Here is a 25,235-nt window from a genome sequence, read left to right on the forward strand (position 1 = left end):
GAAAAAAAAATAAAGTTCAGCAAAAATAACCAACGTGACAAAAAAGTTTCAAATTTTGTTCAGCACTCCACACCCAGTCCTTTTGGTATGCAAAGAAGGAAAGCTCTTTACTTATGAATCACGTTTGATCATTAAAATCTTTACAGCATTCATTTTCAATTGTTTTCATGTTCCTTCCATAGACATTGTTATAGTCATTGCATACATTATTTTCCTAATTCTATTTATTTCCCTTTCTGTCACACAAACAGTGCCATGCTTCTTTGTATTTATCATATTCAAAATTTCACACTGTAAAGTAATATTCTATTAAATTCATGTACCACAATTAATATATAGTTGTCTACTTTGTTTCATACTTTCCTCCTTTGCCTGCTACTACAAAATGTGCTACTATAAATATTTTGTTGTATGTGAGGACTTTTCTTTCTTTTTTTAAAAATCTTTTGGGGATGCATTCCTAGCAGTTTAAGTTCCCTAATTAAAAAAAAATGTGAACACTTGGTTCAATTCCTCTGTATAACTCCAAGCTGCTTTCTAGAAATTTTGGATAAATTCATAGCTCCAGTAACACTGAAATAATAAAGTCTATATTTCCACTACATCTGCATCATTAACTATTCCATTTTATTGTTTTTGGGAATTTGCCGAGAGGTGGCTAGGTAGCACAGTGAATAGACCACAGGCCCTGGAGTCAGGAGTCAGGGTTAGGATCCAGTCTCAGACACTTAACACAAAAACTAGCTGTGTGACCTTGGGCAAGTCACTTAACCCCATTTGCTCTCCAAAAATAAATAAATAAATAAATTTTCTGGGTATAAGATGGAATTTTGTTTTTCTCTTATTATTGCTGATGGGAAGTTCCTTGCCATACGGTTGGTAATGATTTGGAATTCTTTGAAAATTGCTCACATTTTGACCACTTAGCCATTGGTTCATAACTTTTGAATACACACACACACACACTCACACACACACACACATACACACATATACACACGGAGGCAGCTAGGTTGTTCAGTGGTTAAAGCACTGGGTCTGGAATCAGGAAGACCTAGGTTCAAACCCAGACTCAGAAACATACTGACTGTATGACCTTGAACAAGTCACTTAACCTAAGTTTGCCTTAATGCACTGGAAAAGGAAATGGCAAATTACAACACTATCTTTGCCAAGAAAATTCCATGGACAGTATGGTTCATGGGCTCGTAAAAAGTCAGACATGACTAAATAACAAGAGGGACAGAAAGACAGAGAGAGACAGACAGAGACAGAGACAGAGAATTGTGTTAGCTGAATATGTATGTTGAATAGGTGACCTTTATGAGAAATATTTGACCCAAAAATTTTTGTCTAATTGACTGTTACCCTTGTTACCCTTACAATTCCTGTGTTTTTCATTTTTGTTAAATCAAAAGTATTATACATTTAAACACACATATTATTAATTCTAAAAGAATTATCTACAAACCAGAAAGTTGTGGAAGGTGCTTGACTTGGTTCTTTTGTAATGTTTTTATTGTATAACTTAATATTCAAGTGTAATGGGAATGCAAATTTGGAAGATCTTCCCTGCCCCTAGGCTAAAGTGCACCTGAAGCCTGGGGTGCGAGGCTTGTTTTTCAGTAGATACTTTTTAATTGGCCAGTGGGTCCAAAAGGTTGTTACATTCTCTGAGCCAGGAGAAGGCTATATAAGCCCTGATGTGTAGCTTTGTTTTGGGACTCACTTTGAGAAGTGTTCTGTGATTTGATCTGAATTCTGGGAAGCCGTTGTTGAGAGTCCCCCGGCTTTGAAAAACCCAGATGTGGAAACCCAGATGTTGACTGGGTATGGATGTAATGGCTGGACAGTTTGGAAATCTGTCTACTTGATCTGTTTCTGTCTTGATAATTCTGCCTGTATGCTTTGAAGTTCGGGGTGCTGACCTTTTTCCCCTGAACAAGGTAAACGATATATGTCTGACTGATTAAAGTAAGCTTGTTAACCCATTTTGAGTTGCTTTCCTTTAACAAAGCAGATCCAAGAACCTGTGGTAGCTGCAAACCCTGAGGACGCTCAGGTTGCTACAAAATGGCGTCACGAACAGGATCTGCAGAGTAAAAGGAAAGTATGGGGGCTGGGATAATTGTTTGTTTCCCAGTAGTGGTAGCTGTGACTCTGTGGAGCCATGGACCAGGAGAGAAGAGTGGCCTGCATGCAGACTTCGCTGAGCTGAGAGCAGGAATGGTGAGCTGCCTGCATCGGGACCTGGGCAGAAGCCAGGAGCGGCTGTCGCCTGCGGGAGGAGAAGGAGCCCAGGAGTTTGGAATTCAGCCACAGGAAAAGATAAGAACTGAGCAGCAAAGCAGGGGCACTGAGTGTGTTTCCTGGCTGCATCCCACAGTTTGGGACCCAGGGGGAGAATGGACTTGTGACTATGGTGGGTGGGATGAAGTGCCTTGGATCCCCAGGGACCCCACCTTGTTGGTTTTGTTGTCCAGCCCCATCTCTGTACTTGGAAGCAGAGGCTGGAGCTGTATGAGGGGAAGGACATCCCCCTTCCCCTAAAAGAACTTTATTTGGCCTCTTGTTTTGAATTGAAGTGATAATACAATGTACTTACTTTGTGTTTGTTTAAGGCCCAGTGGCCACTTTGGTAACTTTAGTTCTGTACCTTGAAAATGTGACCTAAGAGATGTTTAGTGCTAATTCAAAAGTAAATTGTCTATGCTATGGGCATGAAAGATCTTGGGGCTGAATGTAATGGGAATGCAAATTTGGAAGATCTTCCCTGCCCCTAAGCTAAAGTGCACCTGAAGCCTGGGGTGCGAGGCTTGTTTTTCAGTAGACACTTTTTGATTGGCCAGTGGGTCCAAAAGGTTGTTACATTCTCTGAGCCAGGAGACGGCTATATAAGCCCTGATGTGTAGCTTTGTTTTGGGATTCACTTTGAGAAGTGTTCTGTGATTTGATCTGAATTCTGGGAAGCCGTTGTTGAGAGTCCCCCGGCTTTGAAAAACCCAGATGTGGAAACTCAGATGTTGACTGGGTATGGATGTAATGGCTGGACAGTTTGGAAAGCTGTCTACTTGATCTGTTTCTGTCTTGATAATTCTGCCTGTATGCTTTGAAGTTCGGGGTGCTGACCTTTTTCCCCTGAACAAGGTAAATGATATATGTCTGACTGATTAAAGTAAGCTTGTTAACCCATTTTGAGTTGCTTTCCTTTAACAAAGCAGATCCAAGAATCTGTGGTGCAGCAAACCCTGAGGACGCTCGGGGTGCTTGCTGCTACATCAAGTTACGTTAGTTTTGAGTTTATGGCAATAAACCATATAAAAATGTTGTTTTTTTTACCTAATTTCTTCCTTACTGCTTTCTATTTTTTGCAAGAAATCTTGTCAAACATAGAGATTCATTCATAAGTAATTCATGCTTTGGAGCTCATGATTTGGAGTTATTGAGCTCAATTATTTCTTATTCTTTCTTTCCTCATCTGTTCCATTTACCTACTTACTTTCTTAGACCTGTAGAAAAGATTTTGATGATTACGACTTTATAATATTGTTTAAGGTCTGCAATTGCTAATCTTATTCATTCATATAGATATAGATATATTCATTTGTATATGAGTGTATGTGTATGTATGTATGCATATGTATATATACATACATGTTACATACATAATTCCTTTGATATTCTGCCTCTATTGTTCATCCCGATTGATTTTTTAATTATTTTTTTCTATTTATATAAGGCTTTCCTTTTGTATTTTGTTTGTTATAGATTTGCTACAAATCTATAAATTAATTTCAGTGATACAATAAATATGAGGACATAATATCATCTCTATTATTTAAATTGTTCTTTATTGCTTTAACAAACATTTTGCAATTGTTATCTATATTGTTATCGAACATGCTTTTGTAAATTGAGTCCCAGATGCATTTTATAGTTGTTTTGAGAAGAAATTACCTTTCTATGATCCCCTCCTGGATTTTTTTTTTTTGCATTTTGTAGGGCAGTTGGGGTGAAGTGACTTGTCCAAGGTCACAAAGCTAGTTTGTGTGTGTGAGTGTGTGTGTGTGTGTGTGTGTGTGTGTGTGTGTGTGTGTGAAGTGTCTAAGGCCAGATCCGAACCAAGGTCCTCCTGACTCCAGGGCAAGTGCTCTACTCACTGTGCCACCTAGCCGCTCCTCTCCTGGATTGTTTTAATTGCTATGTAAAAATGTTATTGATTTTTTTGTGTTTATTTTTAAAACTTCAATTTTAACAAACCTTTTACTTTTCTCAAATAGTTCTTTTGTTGATTCTCTAGTATTTTCTGTGTAAAGCTATGTGTGTTCAGCAAATAGAAATAGTTTTTTTTTCCTCCTCTTTGCCTATCTTCATTCCTTTAATGTCTTTCTATTGTTTTATTGTTGTTACTAGTTACTAATTCCCTGGGCTTAAGACCATTTGACTCTCCTCATGGACAAAGAATGATTACTATTTGCTCCATGTAAGTATGAGGGATGGGGCTGAGGAAAATTTGGGAGCAGAGAGATTTTCAACTTTTGGCTTCTTGCTTCAATAGAGAAGAAATTAGTTTCTAGCTTCTCTTAATGGGGCAGGGGAGGGGGAGTTCCTGAAGAGAGAGACCCTGTGAAGAAGCCAACATGTAAAGGAACTGGTATATTGAACGTGTCCCTATGCATAGCTAGTGATTTAAGGGAACTTAGCCTTAGGTGAGATCTGCAACTCTTTTTGTTGACCTGAGATATCTCACTCTCGTTGGAAGAGCTCATTTTCTCAATGTATAATGTGGTATGTTTTCATCTATAAAACCTTTGTGATTTCTGTTTGTTGCCAACTTCGATAAATAGGTTTCTTTGCAATTTATTGTATGTGGTCTTTGTGATACTGGCCCTTGGTAAGATAGGACTCAAGCCTTGTATATATAGTTTGTAGCATTCCTGCCCTGTTAAGAGACAGAGATAAAAAAAAAGATTTAAACTTAAAAAACATTTTCCCCTAGATTAAGAATATTTGGGAAAAGAGGCAGATATGTATTACTTAGTACAGTACCCTCCCTCTCTCTGAGGAGAGCAGAGTGACCAGCCTCATGGCCATAATCTCCTGTTACTCTCCTAACAATATTCAAAATTCACCTAAAAGAAGTTTGAGTAAAGAAGCCTCTCAAAGTATCTTATTTATGCTTCCCTTCATGCCATATCTGGTTTGACATATGTAGACACACAAAATTTACATAGGCAACACACACAGGCACACACATCTCTTACACTAGAATTTTTTTTTAATATCTCAAATAACCATGCTAATTCATGGGTTTCATCCTTGCCAGCAACTACTCCCCCTTCAAACTTGTACCCACTAGCTTCCCTGACATTCTTCAAAACTCAAAGCCAACCTTGCTCAGGAGGTCTTTCTTAGTCCTTCACACTGCTAGTTTCTTTCCTGTGAAACTATCCCCTGTACCTTTTATCAAAATGAATGATTTGGGGAATAAATTAATAGTACCAGTTTTATAAAGGAATTATCCATTAACGATAATGATTTATTGTTCATTTTCTTTATCATCCCTTGTAGACATTAGGACATTATTTTGATAAAAATGAGCTTGGTAGGGTACCATACTGATGAATATTCTTGAATAATTTGTGAATTAAAAGTTCTTCTTGGTTTTTAAAATTTTGATAAAATTATGTGTAACAACTTAGACTAGAATATTTACCCCCTTCACCTTCTCATGACTCTCTGCTTCGGTAGTTCTTTAGTATTCTGATGAATTAAGTATATTATGTTTTTATAGATAATATATTTCTCAGCTTTTTAGCCTTTAATTGTGTATGTAAAATTCTGAGAATTATTTCTATCCTATTTCTTATGAGTTTGTTATGGGCTAACTTTATTATGATTCCCTCTCCAAGCAGGCACTAATACACTAATCATGAAAGAGTTAAACATCTCCAGAGGACTGCAAATTATCTTTCCTTTTAAAGTAGACACTCACAGGACCCATAAAGATATTATGCATATCTTTACTTAGAATGAACTTCTGCACTTTTGTTAATTTTTTATTTATTTTAGTTGTCAACATTCATTTCCACAGATTTTGAGGTCCAAATTTTCTCCCCATCTTTCTACTATTGCCCACCCCAAGATGGGAAGTATACTGATTACCCTTTCTCCCAGTCTTCCCTCTCTTCTATTTCTCTACCCTCTTCCTTATCCCCTTTCCCCTTACTTTCTTGTAGGATAAGATGGATTTCTATACCCCACTGCCTGTATATCTTATTTCCTGGTTCCATGTAGAATCAATTTTTTACCATTTGTTTTATAACTTGGAGTTCCAGATTCTCTCCCTCACCCACCCCCACTGAACAAACAGTTCAATATAGATTATACATGTGTAGTTATGCAAAACATTTCCAGAGTAGTCATATTGTGAAATACTAACTATATTTCCCTCCATCCTATCCCACCCGCCATTTATTCTATTTTCTCCTTTGACCCCATCTCTTTTCAAAAGTGTATGCTTCTGACTACCCCATCTCCCAATCTGCTCTCACTTCTATCACCCTCCTTTCATGCCCTTCTCCCCTACTTTCCTGAAGTGTGAGATACCAAATTGAATGTAAATGTTATTGCCTCCTTAAGCCAAATCCAATGAGAGTAAGGTCGACTTATTCTCTTTCACCTCTTTGCTCTTCCCCTCCATTGTAATAGTTCTCTTGCCTCTTTTATATAAGATAATTTATCAGAGCAGAGCCAAGATGGATGAGTAGAATTAGGAACTCATCTGAGGTCCTTGATGAATTCTAACAGTAACCTCTAAAAAGGCAATCTGAATGGATTTTAGAGTGACAGAATCCATTGGGAGACAGAGGATGACAGATATCTAGTCCAGGAAAGTGCACACGTGTAAGCCTGGGCAAGGGGAGCACGTAGCCCATGGAGGCTGCAGCAGAGCAGATCCCAGGCCAGAACACAGTGAAATCAGAACTAGCCCAAGGCAGCAGATTCATCCACCCCAAGGGGAATTGTCAGACTTTGGCACTGTAGAATGGAGAATCAAAGGGTTGGTCAGAGCTGGGGGAGATAAAGCACAGGGCCCATGTTAGTGACAGCAGCTTCTCCTGGGGCTATCAAGCCACAGCCTGGAGGTTTAAAAATCACCTACTTGGACTTCCTAGAGCCAACACTAAACCCTAGCTGCTCTAATGCCCCTTTCTGACCCTGAAAACCAAGAATTATTGCCTGGTATAAAAATCCTAAAATATTGGAAGCAGCAGCAGGCTTGGGAGTCCTAGAGGAAGGGTATGACTGAAGTTGTGTTGAGCCTAAAGTGAAGGGCAGGAAGCATCCAAACTAGCCCCATCTCAGCTGATCAGCAGGAGATCCTCCAGCCCAGGTGGGTAGAGCCAGAAAGCACCAACACCAGAAGCCCATGTGTGCCTTAGCACAATCATAGGAATCTACAGACACCAGCAAGGCAGGCCATAAGCTGCTGAGCCTGCCCAAGCTCTACCCCAGGGGCACAAAGGCAGAAACCAGAAATGGTCAGACCACACCTCCCCCGCACCTCAGGGTAACCCAGGGAAACATTGAGAGTACTGGCCTTGGCCTCAGTCTTGACACTCAGAGGCGACAGCACACAAATTCAACAACCAGGCCCCTAGCTCCCACCTTGAGAAGCATGGGTCAGAGTCTTCTGTACCCTAGAAGCAGAAATCCACTTTAAGCCAGGAAATAGGCAGTCGTAATGGGCAGGAAGCAACTTGCAAAAGGAAAACCAAAGATGACTGAATCCTATTAATGTAAAACAGAAGAACCTCTTTCAGAAGGAGACACCACACCTGAGACCAGAGAAGGAAATATGAACTGGTCTCAAGCCCAAAAAGCATTGTCGGAAGAGCTCAAGAAGGAATTTAAAAGCCAAATTAGAGAAGTAAAAGTTAAATTAACAAATTCTTTTTAAATTGAAATTGCCAAAATGGAAAGAAAAATAATCTCACAGAAGAAAACAAGTCATTAAAAAGTAAAATTTGTGAACTGGGAAGTGAGGTTCAAAATCTAACTGGAGAAAATATATACGAAAAAATTAAATCTAAACATATAGAAAAGGAGCTACAAATACTAACTGAGGAAAATAATTTCCTAAAAATTAGAATCAGTCAAATCAAAGCAAATTACTCTATGATGCATCAAGATGCAGTCAAACAAAACCTAAGACTGGAAAATTGGAAGAAAATGTAAAATATCTCATTGGAAAAACAACTGACCTAGAGAAAAGATCCAGGATAGAATAATCTAAGAATTATTGGTCTACCAGACAGCCATGATGAAAAAAACAGCCTGGACAACATGCTCCAAGAAATTATCAAAGAAAATTGTCCTGAGGTCCTAGAATCAGAGGGTAAAATGTTATTGAAAGAATTCACTGGACACATCCTAAAAGAAAAGCCAAAGTACTTTCATTGGTTTTGGTTCATGGAGGGACTAACATAATCAGATAAGTTTAGGATTCTAACATGAAAAGACACAAAAACTCACTATAGTAGAATGAAAAGAGAGAAAGAAAGGAGCACTGTATGAAATTTACCCTCATTGGTTTGGATTCAAGGAGGGAATAACTTACTCCTTTAAGTATAAAAAAATCTATAATGACCTACAGGCAGTAGGAGGGGTAAGGGGAAAAAAAGGTGGTGTAGTTAGAAGGGAGGGAAATAGTAGTAAGGGGGAAGGTTAGGTAAAGGGAGGGAGGTGTATAGGAAGGGAATACTCAGGGAGGTGGTGGTCAAAACGAAAACTCTTAAGGAGGGAAAGGGAGAAGTAAGAAATAAAAGCATAAAAAGGGGAGGGAATAGGATGGAGGGAAAGACAAAGATAGTAATCATAACTTTGAATGGGATGAACTCTACCATAAAATGGAGGTGGATAGCAGAATGAATTAAAAATCATAATCCTACAATATGCTGTCTACAAGAAACACATTTGAAACAAGGGGAAATGAATAGGGTAAAGGTAAAAGGCTGCAGCAGAATATATTATGCTTCAGCTAAAGTAAAAAAAAGAGGTCCTTTTTATCTCAGATAAAGCAAAAGCAAAAATACATCTAATTAAAAAAATAAGGAAGGAAACTATATCCTGCGAAAAGGCACCATTGGGAATGAAGCAATATCATTACTTAACATATATTCACCAAGTGCTATAGCATCTGGATTCCTAGAGGAGAAGTTAAGGAAATTAGAGAAAGAAACTATAGGAAACTATACTAGTGGGGTACCTCAGCCACCCCCCTCTGAAATTAATAAATCTAAACTCAAAATAAACAAGAAAGAAGTTGAGAAGACAAATACAATTTAGAGAGGGTAGATATAATGGACCCCTGGAAAAAACCAAAAATACTTTCTTCTCAATGGTACATGGCATTTACACAAAAATTGACCATGTACTAGGACATAAAAACATCACAATTCAGTGTAAAAAGGCAGAAATATTAAATACATCCTTCTCAGACCAAGATGCAATTAAAATTATATGCAATAAAGGGCCATGGAAACATAGATTAAAAACTAATTGGAAACTAAAATATTTAATCCTAATGAAGGAATAGGTAGGGGCAGAGTCAAGATGGCGGAGTAGAAACAGGACTTCCATGGGTCTCCAGGTCCTACCACCTCCAATCCATGTAAATGGGGACAATGAACAAACTTTGGAGCTACAGAACCGACATAAAGACAAAGAGAAGCTGACCACCCACTGAGGACAGCCCAGCAGGCCTGCAGGAATTGGGCAGCATAGCACTCTGGGAGCTGACCCCAGTCCCACAATAGCCAGAGGTTTTAGCCTCAGAGCAGGCCTGACCAACCACCAGCTGGAAGGTCTCCAGATCACCAGCAGCTGTGGTGGTCCAGAATAAACAACACATAGATTCTGAGGACAAAGTGAGAGGTCAGTGCAGTGTGCACTTTGGGATCCAGGAGCTGAGAGTGTGTTAGCCTCTTTCTCTGGAGCAAGAAGCTGCTGAGGAGCCATGGAGCAGCCTCCACCATGTGGCAGCTTCAGCTCCTGGCCTGCAGACTCTAGGGGGACCAAACGACAAGTCTGAGGGGTAATCACTCTTGGTTTAACCTGCTTGGATCTGGATTACTGCCTAGGGTGGAGGTCCTGGGGTATGTGAACAGCTTGCCAGAGTGTGTGGAGGCTTCAGAGAGGGCACCTAACTCACACCTCTGGCAGCTGAGAAAACCCCAGTGTTTGGAACAAAGTTCCACTGTCTGGTAGCAGAGACCTAATGTGGCAAAAATCCCGGGGGTCAAGGGACTGAGGGACAACATGACCAGGCAAAGGAAGCAAACAAAAGAATTGAACATTAGACTCCTGATTTGGGGACAAAAAGGATCAAAGCATGGAACAGGAGGAAGACAGTGAAGTCATAACTCCTGCACCAAAAGCTTCCAATAAAAATATGAGCTGGTTACAGGCCATAGAGGACCTTAAGAACCAGATAAGAGAAGTGGAGGAAAAATTGGGAAGAGAAATGAGAACAATGAGAGAAAATTATGAAATGAGAGTCAACAGCCTGACGGAGGAAAATAACACCTTAAAAAATAGAATAACTCAAATGGCAAAAGAGGCTCAAAAAGGCAATAATGCCTTAAAAAGCCTATTTTGTCAAATGGAAAAATAATCTCAAAAGCTCACTGAGGAGAATCATTCCTTTAGAAATAGATTGGAGCAAATGGAGTTAGTGACTTTATGAGAAATCAAGATCCAAACAAATGAAAGAAGAGAAGGCAATGTGAAATATCTCATTGGAAAAAACATTGACCTGGAAAATAGATCCAGGAGAGAAAATTTAAAATTATTCGACTACCTGAAAGCCATGATCAAAGAAAGAACCTAGAAATCATCTCCAAGAAATTCTCAAGGAAAACTGCCCTGATGTTTTAGAACCAGAGGACAAAATAGAGGTTGAAAGAATCAACAGATCACCTCCTGAAAAAGATCCCAAAAAGAAAAGCCCTATGAATATTATAGCAAGCTTCCAAAATTCCCAGATCAAGGAGAGGATATCATAATCAGCCAGGAAGAAACAATTTGAATATTGTGGAAACACAATCAGGATAACCCAGGATCTGGCAGCTTCTACACTGAGGGATGAAAGGGCTTGGAAATTGCAGGAATCAAATTAGACAAAGAAGAGACCAAGCTATCATTCTTTGCAGATGATATGATATACTTAGAAAATCCTAGAGAATCAAGTAAAAAACTTGAGACAATAATTACATTTAGCAAAGTTGCAGGATGTAAAATAAACCCACAGAAATCCTTGGCATTCCTATATATTTCCAATGAAATTCAACAGCAATAGATAGAAGGAAAATCCCATTTAAAGTTACTGTAGATAGTATAAAATATTTGGGAATCTACCTGCCAAAACAAACCCGTGACCTATATGATCACAACTAAAAAATACTCTTCACACAAATTAAGTCAGATCTAACTAATTGGAAAAATATCAGTTGCTCATGGCTGGGTTTAGATAATATAATGCAAATGACAATTTTGCCTAAATTAAATTATATATTTAGTGCCATACTAATCAAGCTACCAAAATATTATTTTACAGAGCTAGAAAAAAATAGTAACAAAATTCATTTGGAAGAGTAAATGGTCCAGAATATGCAGGGAATTAACGAAAAGAAATGCTAGGGACGATGGACTACCTATACCAGATTTCAATCTGTATTATAAATCAGCAGTCATCAAAACTGCTTGGTACTGGCTGAGGAATAGAGTAGTGGATCAATGGAATAGATTAGGCACATGAGATTCAGCAGTCAATAATTATAGTAATTTATTGTTTGATAAACCCAAAGATCCCAGCTTTTGGGATAAGAATTCATTATTTGGCAAAAACTGCTGGGAAAACTGGAATATAGTATGGCAGAAAATGGGTATAGACCATTACCTAACACCATATACCAAAATCAAGTCTAAATGTGTGCATGATCTAGGTATAAAGTTTGATACTGTAAGCAATCTCAGAAAACAAGGACTAGATTTCCTGTCAGATTTCTGGAGAGAGAAAGACTTTATGACCAAACAAGAATTAGAGAGCATTATAAAAGGCAAAATTGATAATTTTGATTACATTAAATTGAAAAGCTTCTGTACAAACAAAGACAATGTAACCAAGATTAATAGGGAGGTGGGAAATTGGGAAAGAATCTTTACAACCTATATCTCTGATAAAGGACTCATTTCCAAAATATACAAAGAATTGAGCCAAATCTATAAGAATACAAGTCATTCCCCAATTGATAAATGGTCAAAAGTTATTAACAAACAGTTTTCAGAGAAAGAAATTAAATATATCTATAAGCACATGAAGAAATGCTCTAGATCATTATTGACTAGAGCAATGCAAATAAAAACAACTCTGAGGTACCACATCTCACCAGTCAGATTGACTAAGATGACAAAACAGGAAAATTACAAATGCTGGAGAGGATGTGGACAAATTGCAACACCAATGCATTGCTGGTGGAGTTGTGAACTGATCCAACCTTTCTGGAGAGCAATCTGAAATTATGCCCAAAGGGCTATAAATAATTTCATAGCCTTTGGCCCAGCAATACCACTTCTAGGGTTGTATCCCAAATTCATAATAGAAGTGGGAAAAAGACCCAAACTTACAAAAATATTTATAGCAGCTCTTTTGTGGTAGCAAAGAATTGGAAATTAATGGGGTGCCCATCAATTGGGGAATGGCTAAACAAGTGGTATATGCATGTAATGGAATACTATTGTGAAATAAGAAATGAGGAGCAGATGGACTTCATATTTACCTGGAGAAGCTTATATGAACTGATGTTGAGTGAGAAGAGAATTTGTACACAACGTATGTGTGACAACCAACTTTGATAAACTGGACTCTCCTCAGCAATCCAGAGATGTCAAACCCAAAAGACTCATGATGGAGAGAGATGTTTACATCCAGAGGAAAAACTGCGATTGAACCCAGATTGAAGCAAACTACCTGCCCTTTTTCATCTTCTTTTTTGGTTTTGTTTCCTCTTTCCCATTCTTCATTCCATCTGTTACAATCCTTCTTTATGACCTCAGTAATGCCTAATGTGAAAGTATTTGCAGATACTACACTTGATTGTATGCCGCCGTGGGTGGGGGGGGGAGGGAGAGAAAATTTGAAACTCAAGGAGTTGTGATAATGAATCTTGTAAACTAAAAGTAAACAAATTAATTTAAAAAAAGACAAAATAAAGCAATACTAAAACAAGTCACTCTCAGACCCTAAAAGGCTAAAGTAGTCTTTATGACTCTAAAGAAAAAGGAATTCCTATATAAGTTTGGAGTCCATTTTCTGCATGCCTCTTCCTCAGGCAAAGCAAAATTTGTTCAATTTTTTTTCCATTCGAGTAACATGTATACATATCTTTATATTCTTTATGATATGGAGGAAACAGAGAAACAACTGTGTATAGGAAACAACTAAAATCATTCTCGTAAATATAAAGATGAGTTTTATAAATATATACCTTTCAAACTACATATTTAAACTATTTCAGAATAAAGTTCTTTGATTTATTTTAGTAAAATTTGATAGTGATAAAGTTTATTAGTAGCCATAAGTCCTACTAGGTTTCTCTGTGATGCCTCCAGCACCTCAAATGTATAACAACTTAAGGGTGAGAGATTTTACATCTCCAGATGCTGAGATCACCTCATGTTTTGAACTCAGAGCCGTCTGTTCTGGACTGCCTGTATAGGATTTGTCCCATTATTCAGGATAGAAATTAATATTTTTTGTTTGCTTAAACCAAAAAATAAAGTGCAAGAAACAGGCAGAGGGAGAGGAGAGATAAAAGAAAAGATGGAATAAGGTGTTAGTCTCCAAGGCACATTAAAAAATCAACACATGAAATAATAGGTCCATACTTTTAGAGCTAGAAGGGACTTAAGAGGACAAGTTTATTTCCCTCACTGATACATGAGGAAAATAAAGCTCTATATGACAGAACTAATAATTACCAGTATTTCCTTTACCCAACTTCTTTCCTTCTGCCCTCATGGTGGTTCAGGTCCAGTCCCTACATCCTTTCATTAGGATGTTTTCGCTAAAAGAAGACAAAACTGGTACCTGAGAGCTTCTGTATCCAGTTTCCTGATCAACTACGGATGTTAAAAAATATCAGTCATGTATTCTGTGACCCTTTGAATTAGGTGGATTTCTGACCACTACAGAAGTTTTCCTGTCCTTAAACATATTCTGCCCTGGTGACAAGATACATTTCCATGGAAAGAAAGGGAGCCTGTAGCCAGAGAAGTTAAATGCCAGTATATCCTTGTTACAGATCCTTATTGTGTTACTTGTGTAAATAGTTCAATGACTTGGGAGTACTTAAATTCATCCCAAATATAGGACCTAAACTAAGAGTGCTGGCTTTAAAGCTGCCTCTAACATGCAGAGAGGTTAAGTGATTTGCCCAAGTCACTGAGGTAGTAAATAGCAGACCCAGGATTCAAAATCAAATTTTCTTACTCCAAATCCTGCATTCTTTCCACTGACCAATGAGAATTTCTAAGGAGTGAAAATATTACAGGTAAGTAGTATATACATGAATTTACAGGTATAATGTCTTGGAACAAACCTTAATAACTATATTACATATTCACTAAAACTTAAGGCCCAGTAGGGATATCTTTTGTTTTCATTCTTTCAGCAAAGGCAAACATTGATTTTTCAGATTCGGTGAAAAGAATGATGCATTTGAAGTGAAAGAATCTAGACTTAAATCCCAGTTCTATAACTTACTACTACCTCTGTGACCTTGGATAAATCATCTATCAAATCAAAACAAGCAATCATCCCACCCCATTATAAGAAGAACATAAAAATACATCAGAATAAGTCATTCAAAGTTATCAGCCTAGGTGCGAAAAGTCCTTGGTCAATTTGGAAGATATAAAAGTCCCTGGATAAAGTAGAGGGTACTACACAGGAGGTATATTACACCTGACTGAAGAGACTTGGCCATGGTCTGTGTTTCTTGTACAAAAGATCAAGCCAATTTGGAACCCAGTGTCCTTGTTCCTGGCCATCAAGGAGGAGAGAACAGTTCCAACCAGGCTCTTTAGTGGAGACTCCATGGAAGGGGGGAAAAAGAGTTTTTGTCTCCACTTTCCCCTCATTTTATCTGAGAAAGATCTTATAAATTTTGAAAGATCAAGAAGACTTTGACCAGATAGTAACCCTGGGACAGCTAATTCATCCCCAAACTTTTGAGTTAAATCCCAAATTCTTTTTTTCTGCTCAATTGTACAACAGGTGGAGAAAATAATATTAACATATCCCCAAATGAGGTCAAATTGCAAAGCCACCTCCCTGAAGCCCTCATTGAATTGAGTGGAGTCTTCAGAGTAATGGCCATCCTTTTCTTTAATCTGTGCAAGGTCAGACATGGAGAATAGGACATGAATTCTAATTGTCCCTCCTGATGGGGCTGCTACTTCCCTGAAAGGGGGAAGTCTATTTTTAGGAGTGGTTGAGTCAGGGATTTGAGAAGGAGGGACAAAGACAATACCCCTTCCCGTGTGGGAGGGCCTAAGGACCAGGCTACCTAGGAGGTTGTGGAGTCCATCACCTGAATTAAAGATCTGGGGTGGGGACCCATTAAGGAGGGAAATTTGGTGGATAAGGGGGAGGTTCCCAGAGAAAACTATAAGCTTGCTGTTAGGGGTGACTTAGATCTGGTGGAGTTGTAGCAAATGTTCCAGGTTCCAGTGGTGTGGGAGCCATGATTTGGGTGTTGGAGAAAATAGGGTCATCCAGGTCAAACTGGTCCTCCCCTTAAAGGCTCCCTGAAATGAATTTGGTCAGGAACATCCTATACTCTTGTCTGAGAGGTGGATTTTCAGAGAGACCCATAAAAGCCTGTACATACAGTATCTCAGACCATTTCCCTCCCATGTGGCAATAAAGGTCAAGTTGATAAATGGTGTTGTAATTGATTACCCAACCTTTAGACCATTTCTCTTGGTCTTCCAGTTCACATTGAGGCCAGGCTTTATTACAGAAAAATATGAGGTATTTTCTTTTTAAATATCATAAGTCAAATTGTTCCAATTATGCAAGAGAAAGCCCAGTGGAGAGTCTCAAGGGATTGAGGGAGTTAGACCCATAATGATTAATGATAATGATTGGTGTTGTCCTGCCGAATTTCTCCCTATAGTCACTATTGACCTCTTCAGTGGCGTCCTTCTTCAAGGTGAAGAAAGATGAGTTCAGAGAGAACTTCCTGTGAAATTCCCAGAATGTTTTCTCTTTAGAGGGAATTTGCCAGCCACAAGGGCCTTGGTTGCAAGGACATCTAGACTTCGTAGGTGCTTGAAGGACCTCCCAGATAAGAGAAGGAAAAATAGGCCTACCTTATGGTTGCAGACACCAGAATCTTCAAAGAGACAAATACCCACCCAGAGACGCCAATAACTGTTGGAGTTTAGTCTATGCCCACCCAGCAATGCCAAAAACTGTTGCAGATAACATGATGTGTTGTGGTGGAACCATCTCAAAGAATTCAGAGTGAGAACAACTCTAATCTAGGTATAGGCATTTATTGAGATTGACATGTGTCATGAAGGGGGCTAAATTCCAAGTGGAACCAGCAACTTCAGAGGGAACAAGATGGATTTTTATACGGTAAAGAAGCAATTACAGGGGTGCTAGATGAGTTCAAATACAGCCTCAGACACTTAGCACACAGACACACACAAACTAGCCTGGTGACCTTGGGCAAGTCACTTAACCCCAATCACCCTACTTTACCCCCTCCAAAAAGCCAAAAAAAAAAAACCAATTATATAACAGAAATTATGAATATTAAAAAGGCAGGAGGGTATTGTTAAAGGATTAGTTAATAGGGGAAGAGACTTAGTCTCAGTGAAACCGCACATGTGATCACCCATAATGCATATAGAAAAATCCATTGGAGGGGGGATATATATGTATATATATGATAATGATATTATAATAAGCCCCTCTACACCATAAGTTCACTGAAAGTCAGTTTTTTTTTTTACTATTATTGTGTAGGTGCCTATGTAGGGAAGTCCTTTTTATTGTCTTGGGGTACACATCCTACTCGGGCATCCTAATTGTGCTGTTTTCTTATTGGCTGAGCACTGTGGTTCTAAGGTTAGATGGATGTGGTTGCGGTTGAGTACATGGACACACCTACTGTTTCTGTGGGAAATATGAAGAATGGTTTTGGGGGCAGTGATAGCTAGAGGCAGTGGCTGGGATCCCATCACATGGACATGCCTGCCGTTCTCTGATAAATATGAGTTCATGGACACACCTGTTCTAGTGAGGAGTGAAGTATATATGAAGAAGTTAGGTTATTGAGTGGGGGGCGGAGAAGGGAGCTTGAGTGGCTAGGTATATTGTCAATTCTCCCAGTGGTTTATTATTCAAATTATGTGAAGCAGTAAGCAAATGATATTTCCAATGTTGCTAAGATTTATTAGAACTTAACTTCCTTAACTGTTTTTTCAAAAATTCATTCATTCTTTCAATCAACCTAGGTGCTTGTGGATAATATAGAATATAATATGTCCATTCTTTATTTTTTAATATACAATATCTCTTCATTTCATTACCTTTGAAATGTGACCCATTGTCACTATGAATCTGCATTGGGGTACCATAATATAGACTTATGAGATCTGGAGTTTTACATGTGTTTTTCTGGGTTACATTGTTATAGGGACAAGCTGCTAGTACACCTGAATAGGTATCAACACAAGTACTTCTAAATTTGCATCCTTTATCTTGGGGTAGGGGTCCAACATAATCTATTTGCAAATTTGGGCTGGGACTTTTCCCTTGCTATCTCTCCAGTTACTACCCAAAAACCAGTTCATTCCTTTTCCAATTGTTATATATGACATTCTTCTGCTACCTGTTTTAACAATGAATGAAAGATTTTGTGCCCATTGGTGTGTGGCCTGGATCCCTGTATGCCCAGCCATTTGATGGACCCATTTTGCTAGTACCAGATCATCAGCTAGGTAGAGAATAGAGGCAATATGTTGAGTAGCAATCTTTGCTAGTCGATCAGCATGTGCTTTGTGCTCACTTTCTGGCATGGTGAGGACCATGTGAGTATCTACATGAAATATTGACAAATTAGTTATCAAAGACATGTCCCATTATTCTTCCCATAATTCTTTGTCCCTGATTTGTTTGCCATGAATTTCCCAATTTTGGTTTTTCCACATGGGAATCTATATATCCGTGTATCTAGCCCATGAATCAATAAATATATGATATTATCCTCTTTTTTCTGTTTTAATAATTGATTAGTCTCACAAGTTCAATATATTAACTACTTCCACCTATCCCAACACTTTTCAAAGTCCACCTAGTATATGAGTTGTCTTTTATGGTCCAAATGTTTTGCTGTCCCATCAATAAACCATAATTTTTCTTTTGTTCTTCATTTAATCCATTATAACCCTCATTCCATTTTACCAAGGACTGTCCTAACTGTTGCTTTGGTTCAGGGAGTGTATCATTTCCCTCAGTATCAATATTAGCTATAGATTCAAGTAAGGCAGAAATGATACTTTTGCCTATTCTCCATCTGTTTTGAAAGTACCATTTCCATTTAATTATGCTAGCCTTTTGTGCATGTCCAATTCTGTGGGAAGCTGGGATACTCATCATCCAGGTCATAATAGGGATTCCATGCCTTAAAATTATTTCATGGCCCAGAGTCAGTTGTTCAGTCTCTACCAAAGCCCAATATGCAGCTAACAACTGTTTTTCAAAAGGGGTATGCTGGACTCCAGATGAAGGGACTTTTCTAGAACAAAAGCATAAGGGTTCATTTTGGCTTTGTTTTTTTTTACTATAAATTCCAATTTGCATATTCATCCTGTACAGTCACTTGTAATTCCAATGGGCCACATTCCAAGGGCCATAAATCTATGGCTGACTGTATAATAGCCTGCGTTTCTTCAAAAGTTTTACTCTGCTCAAGTCCCCAGACAAATTTATATTTCTTCCCAGTCACTTTTTATAAGGGTTTAAAAATCTATTCCAAATGTGCAATATGATGTCTCCAAAATCCAAATAATTCTACAAACTTTGGGGTCTCTTTCTTATTGGTAGGGATAGGAAAATGCTGAATCTTTAGTCAGGCTTATGGGAGAATCTCTCACAGTCCCTTATTCCATTGTAACCTAAAATTTATTTTTTAATTTATTTTTTGCTTTTGGGAGAGGGGAGGGCAGGGCAATTGGGGTTAAGTGATTTGCCCAAGGTCATGTGGCTAGTAAGTATATCAATCATCTATGGCCAGATTTGAATTCAGGTCCTCCTGACTTCGGGGCCAGTGCTCTATTCACTGTGCCACCTAGCTGACCCATAGCTTAAAATTTTAATATTTGAGTTAGACCTAGAACATTTGCAGGGTTAACTTCCCAGCCTTTGCTTTTCATATGCTCAATTAATGGCATCAAACTCTTCTCCACTTCTTTTACATTTTTTCCCTGTATCATAATATCATCTATGTAGTGGGTAAGCTGTATAACAGGTAGTTCTAATTCATCCAAATATTCAGGCACAATCTTATGACAAACAGTAGGGTTATGCAGATATCCTTGTGGCAAGCACATGAAAGCATAGTGTCTGCATTGCCAAGTGAAAGCAAATTGGTCCCATTTTTTAGAAGTTATCAGGATAGTAAAGAAAACATTGGCTAAATCAAAAACTATGTACTAAGTCCCATCATATTTCTGGATCCTTTCTATTAATATAATGGTATCTGGAATAGCAGCATACAAAGGAGGAGTCACCTTATTCAACTGTTAATAATCCACTGTCATTCTCCATGTCCCATGTGACTTTTGTACTGGTGTAATGTAATGCCAAAAGAAAGGCAACTTCCCAGGTTCAAAATACCAGCATAGGTGCTCTCCGTTTTATTCAGTAACAAACCCAGAACAGAGAAGATCAAAACATGACATCATTCAAAATACAGCATTTACTAAGTGTGATTAAATAATCTCCAAGTACTACCCCACCCCAGGATCTTCCAATCATTCAATCAATTACAAAGTCCCTGTTCTAAATACTACTCCACCCCTAGGCTATACCTTAATTAAGTCCACCACAAAACCCCTCTTCTCAAATGGAGATTAGTTTCCAAACATAGGTAAAGTACCTTCATTTGTCAATCACAGAGCACAATAAGGTCAAAAGTTCCCCACCCCTGGATCACAATTGAATCTACCCCAGAGTTACATCAAGTTTAAACACAGCACTTAATACCCAAATGGAGGTCTTTTCTTCATCTTGACAGGAGGCAAGTTCTCAGCAATCTTAGTTCCTGGGGAGACAAGGCTTAGCAAGGCCATAAGATACATTGCCAGTCCCTTCATGAATTCATCCTCTGTCTGTAGAACAGTCCTAGAACGCCTGAACACATTAGCAAAGCCCTCTCCCAGGATTTCTGTAAACATACAACAAGAAAATCCTTCTTCAGGGCTTCTGAACCAACAGAAAGGCTCCCAGACCCCTGCAACAACAGCACTGTCCTTCACCAGTGGACAGTATTCACTCTGTCTGCAGGACAGTCTCCAGACCCCTGCAACAACAGCACTGTCCCTCACCAGTGGACAGTATTCACTCTCTGTCTGCAGGACAGTCTCAGGGCTTCTTAGCGAACAGCCAGGTTCCAGGACTTCTTCAACAAAAGGACTGTCTTTCACCAGTGGACAAATCTGGCAAAACAACATCAAAACAGACAGACAAAGTACCAGCAAAACAGCCATGTCTCCTTAGTCCTTGGAAGCTCAGGGGGCAGGTCTCAAAAGTCCAGGGCAATTCAAAGCGGCCACCAGCAATTCTCTTAGTCTCTCTCTCTCCACGAGGTGCTGCTTCTAAAAAGATCTTCCGCCTCTCTCTAGTGTCTCTCCAAATCTACCTCACCAGCTCCTCCCAGTTCAGGACTTTCTTTTCACATCAACAAGCCCATCCCACAGGTGGGATTAACAAACTCTGGGTTTTAACACAATCAATTTGAAAACCAAGCCAATACAGGGGAATCTTTAATTGCCATTACTATCACAACTGGCCATACTGTATTGTTCTATCAAGTGGTTGTAGGGGCTAATACTCCTGTCTCAATATATTACTTTATAGTATTGGTAATTTCATCTTGCCCACCTGGCACATGATACTGCTTTAAAGGAATTCAGAATTTTCAAGTAAAGTGATTGGGTTCACTTTTATTTTACCCACTAAATCTGTATTAATCCTTATCTTCCTTACTACTAATTGGTACCTCCACTCAGGTAAATTTAATGTATCACTATATTTATCAGTTAATTTAATATATATCAATATGTCTATTCCAATTATGTATTCAGCAATGAATACAATTACCATGGTATAATCGTTCTTAGATGATTGCCCAATTTTCATCATTAGTTTAACTTGTCTCGCTGATATTTCAGCCCCTTCCAGTCCTGTGATGGTAATAGGAGTTCCATGTTTAAACTTATCAGGGTTTCCATATATGAGAGTCCTCTGCTCCAGTATCTATTAATACCCTAGTTAAAGTAGTTGGTCTATTTTTCCAATATATGGCTATATGCTGATATGCAGTATGTAATCTCATCTATACATGACTTTAATCTGAGTTGGGGCCTGGATAATTTCCTATTCTCCCTGAAGATGTGACAAATTTGGATACAATCAATCATTCAGGAGGATGTGTAGGGGCAGTTTCCACTTCCTTATTCAGTTCCTTTTCTCAGTACATCTTACATAATGTGTTATTGGAATACCATGCATTGTTCCAAAATCTATCCCTGCTCTCAATAAAGCAGTCAACTTCTTTCCTTGTTACTCTATTCTGACTTTGAATCGGTAGGCTATTTGCTCTTCTCTCTTGAGGAGATTTATCTTTTCTTCATTTCCCTAAGTCACTTAACTGTGAAATCTTATCCAGCACCTCTGAAAGAGGGTGCTCTATTTTCTCAATTAGTAGAGTCAGAATCAGGTGCTTATAAGCAGGAGGAGCCGTCTTCACTATTGTATGAGGAACCATTAAGGGAGTGCTGATAAGCATCAATGTCTCTGACCATTGCTGCAGTTTTCATTATCTCTTCCTTTAACTTTCTTATACAGTCTCTAAGTCAATACCAGGGTCTATCTCTACTAGGTCACATAAAGTCAGTGGGATACTGCTTACTGCATCCCTCTGCAGTCAAAGCTGACAGATTAGTTCCATTTTTACCTACTTGAATATGATAGTCCCTAAAAGATTGTTGTACAAAAGGATTCTAATACCTATGGATTTCACACAATCTATATATGTTAGGTATCCCTATTCCTCCACCCCTTTCATCATTCATTCTTACCATCCAAGATTTTAATGATTCTCCCATTTTGGGGGTGAATCAACTTAAAATATCTGTGACCTCCTGCTGAGTAAATTACTTGCTGAGTCTCAATTACTTCTTTAAACACTGTGTGGCCCCCTTGGTTTTCCTGCATCCTTCATAGCATTGGATGTGCACCCATAGACTTAGAAGCCTCCTTGTATAAATTTCTTTCATTTTCCTCCTATGAATCTTCCTCCTAGATATCTGGACACCAATCAGGACCCACATATGCAAGAACTGCATGCACCTTCCTCTTGTTATGTTTTTCTTCTTTTTCTGAGCTAAACGCACAGCTGACTTTTCTCCTACTATCTGACACATTCTGGCTTGCTCTTCTAAAGGAAAGTTCAGACTCCATAGCATAGAGAGCTTCTCATGCAAAACACCTAACTCCTTTTCCAAATGAACCTTTTCCTCCAGCAATTTGTTTCTACTTTTATATATAAAATGATAACTTGTTCTGCCATTTCTTTCCCTGGTTCTATTGGTATTCCTTGCAAACATCTTTCTAAATCTCTGGGTTCTCCCTTCTGTAGCCTTGGTTCCCACTTTTCATAAAGTCCTGTGCTTTTAGCCCATTCTCTCACCAGGGAGGAATAAGGTAAATCCTCCCATCCGGGAAAATCCATGTCCTTCCCTACAGTCTTCCTGTTTCAAAGTAGAGGTTTTATATCTTGCAATCCTGTTTGTGATGCCAAATATATTGCCAATGAGATACTCACAGAAGATGCTATGAACATACAGGCATATTTCCAGATTTGTATTGCAAGATATAACTGTCTCTCTTCTTCAAAGACAAAACTAAGATATTTATTCATACAGCAGAAAGCATATTTCACTGTGGCAATAAAGAAGTTAGTACACATTACCAATGCAGGAAGCACCACCATCCTCAAGCCTTCCCTGCATCAGGCCTCCCCACAAACAAGCTACCTTAGGCAAAATGCCCCTCTTTCACCCATGCTAGCTCCTCTGCCTCAGCTCTGCCTTGCCTCTCCTCAGCTCTGCCTCACTTTTTCCCAGCTCTGCCTGGCTCTCTGCTCATTCTCTGTTGGGTAAACTCCTCCCACATACTGAGTTCCATGGGACTCAGCTATGCGCTGGCCTAGAGCTTAAAGCAGGTCACAAGGACCTGCACAAGAAAGGTCTTCCTGTTCCATTAACAATACATTAACCATACACTAGATAGAGGCACTGGGCCTGCTCTTCTGTAGGGCCCATAAGGAAGTTATAGTATTGGATCAGGGGGAAGCTTTATTAGGATTCCATCATCTCCATCAAACTTTAGTCCCAAATAATGAACTGCATATTAAATACTTGAAAGTGGCATATAGACAGAGGTATTGATTAGATATAGATATATACACATACAGCTTATATGTGTGCATACATATGTACACACACACACATATATATATATATACATATGTATGTGTCTGTGTATGTATGTATGTGTGTGTATGTATGCTCAATGTTTCCAAAAATAGAACTCACCTTTTCCCCAAATCTCATCCATGTCTCAACTTCTGTATTTCTGTTAAGGACATCGTTATTCTACTTTTTGATTCATAACCTAGGCATTATTTTGCACTCCTCACTTGTTTTCCCATCACATTGTATTAATTACCAAATATAGTAATTTCTACCTCTATATCATCTATTGTGTCTATTACCCTGCTTTCCATTTATACAATTACCTCTTTATTTCCAACCCTTCCACCCTAGAGTGGCTTCCAGCTCTGAAGCTATGATTTCATGCATTCTGAGATCATAACATAATATAACTAATTACCAATGAACTAGTTTAACACAAGAGAAAAATATAAAAAGAAAGAAAAATAATTTTGAAATCCTTCTCCTTTAACATAAGACTTAAATTCATTAAAGAGCAGATATTTTAATGTTTCTCACATCATTCTTAGATAAGTATCTCTACTATATTATTGCTTAGAATATTACAATGGAATTCTAATTGATCCCTCCCCCCCCCAAATCTATTCTCCACATAGTTCCCAAGGTGATTTTCTTTAAGTGCAAGTCTGATCATACCCATTCTTCTCTCAGTATATTTTAGTGTCTCCTTGTTGACTCTTCAGATATTCAAAATTCTGGGATTTCTTTTTAACTTTAAAACTTCCCCCTTCTGTTTGACTTTGAAGACCTTTCCAACACAACCGAATTACTTCCTTTCCTGCATCTTATGATACAACCACACTATTCTTCTTTGTTTCTCACATCATACATTCCATCTTTCTGCCATTGCACAGGCTATTCCCATGATCTGATTGCACCTCTTCCTCGACTCTGCCTCATAGAACTTTTCTGTTTCTTCAACAAAAGGCTCAAACACCACCACCTATATAAAGCTTTTACCACAATTGTCTCCCACAGCCTATGTCCTGCCTCTCAAACTATGTTGTATATAAATTATATCCATTTTGGATTTATTCTGTGTATGCATATATAAGTACATTTTTTCCCTTTCCAAATGTATACAGCTTCTTTGAGAATAATAGTTCTTTTTTTAATTTTGTCATTGTGTCTCCAAAGACTAGTATAGTACCTTGTACATAATAAATGACTAATTACTTATTTACTGAATGTTTAATATTAGTTACTATGGTAAATAGGCCATTAAAAAAGTTTATGTGTGGAAGTAGAAAATCATCCACAGAAATCATGAACTAGAAAAATTCTCCATATAGGATTAAATCACTAGAAGAAAAATCAAGTAATATAAAGTGGTTAAAATAAAGCGGGGGGGGGGG

Source organism: Petaurus breviceps, unplaced genomic scaffold (assembly GCF_028583685.1).
Source record: "Petaurus breviceps papuanus isolate PSGF00001 unplaced genomic scaffold, PetGlider_PUasm1.0 213, whole genome shotgun sequence".
Classification (NCBI taxonomy): domain Eukaryota; kingdom Metazoa; phylum Chordata; class Mammalia; order Diprotodontia; family Petauridae; genus Petaurus; species Petaurus breviceps.